Consider the following 1,706-nt stretch of genomic DNA (forward strand, 5'->3'; position numbering starts at 1 on the left):
AAATTAGTTCTTCAGCACATGCGTTACACAAATATTAATATTATAATTCTGGATGCTTGATACAAGGTCTCTCCAAACTGTTTATATACAGCATAAGTTAATTAGTATAATGTTTTGCTAAGAGTAAAATAGAGGTTGTGATTTAGATATTTACATCAACTCGAGTAGAAAATGTTTGAAATTTTACGATTTATTGAGGCGAATACGTATAATTAAAGAAAATAACATATTTTATGTGGTTAACTTAACTACCTAATAGACGAATGAGAACACATGAAATTTTTTTCCCCTTCAAAATTAGAATCAAAGGGTCTAATTGGAACATTTTTAGAATCGAGGTATTCAAATATTGAAACAAGATTTAGTTACGCAAAAGCAGGAATAATCTCGAGGAGAGGAAAGGCTCGCGTCTAATTAGCTAGTTGGTTAGGCAATAGCTTATCAAGGCGATGATTTGGTTAAAGTGGATGATTAGTCACACTGAGAGGGAGACATGGCCCAAACACCTATTAGAGAAAACAATGGGGAATTTTCCGCAATGTACGAAAGCTTGGCATATCTAAGTGGATGTTTGAATTTTCTTATTTTTAGTGATTTTTGGCTTTTAAGTCATTTTTTAATTTTGGAACTCTTTGGATAACTCAAAAAGTGCTTTACGACCTTTTTTCTAAGGCTGAAAAAGTACCAAAAAAAGCCAAAACCCAAAAATTGGGTGTTCCCAACTTATGACTTTTAACTTTTAACTTATAAGTCACTTAAAAAAAAGTCAATCCAAACTCCCCTATAAATATCCTAACAAATTTGAGGGTTGATTATGTATTAAGCTAATATTTTTTTAGAACCAAAGTCTCAATTAACTTTCTCAATATCCTAGAAAAGGTTTCCTTTGATTCCTCTCAATAACTAGTAATTTCAATGGTTACAAAAAGAAAAGTTAAGCAACTTCCATGATTTTAGGTAAAGTCAAGCTGAGTGATCATCTAAGAAATCAATCCGAGAAAATAATTCCAGGATGCTTTATGTTGTTCTCTAAACAGTAACAAATTCCATAAATTCTGCATCATAGTCCATTGCTAGCAAAGTCTCAGGTACAAGGCAAACTTCAATAAAACAGTTATAACATGAGTTGACACTTCTTTATCTCACCATTTCCAAAACTCACATGATGATCAAAACAAACACTAATTTCAAGCTTCTAAACTAAAATTGATCAGTTGAATGAGAATCTATGAAAAATTAAACTACACATAAAAAGAGGGAATTCAGACTTCAAGGAATGGCGTTTTGTAGAACCTAACTTCCAACGTTCATCAGGTCGTTGTAGATCATTCCGCAAATCACAGGGGCAATGTATGGGTACTTGCAGGAATAAACCTTTTAGCTTTTTGCTAAAACAAAGGATATGATTACAAAATTTTGAAATAATACAAGTCCAAAAGTCCATTCTACAAGGTGACAGAATAAATACATAATAGAAAGAAGAAGAAAAACCCATACTCAAAGGAATCACCTCACATCTATTTCCAAGATATCTTCAGAGCTCTAAAAGGCAATGACATGTTAATAGTCAGTGGACTTGTTTCCATCAGTGTGCACAGCTCTTACCTTGTTCTGTTTTTTAGAACAAGTAGGCATTCTCACAAGTAGGAGTCGTCGAGGCGGCAATTGGCAGTCCCACTTTAGATCCTAAAATCATATTTGTTTTG

Source organism: Solanum verrucosum, unplaced genomic scaffold (assembly GCF_900185275.1).
Source record: "Solanum verrucosum unplaced genomic scaffold, falcon-dt-bn FXZP01000229.1, whole genome shotgun sequence".
Classification (NCBI taxonomy): Eukaryota; Viridiplantae; Streptophyta; class Magnoliopsida; order Solanales; family Solanaceae; genus Solanum; species Solanum verrucosum.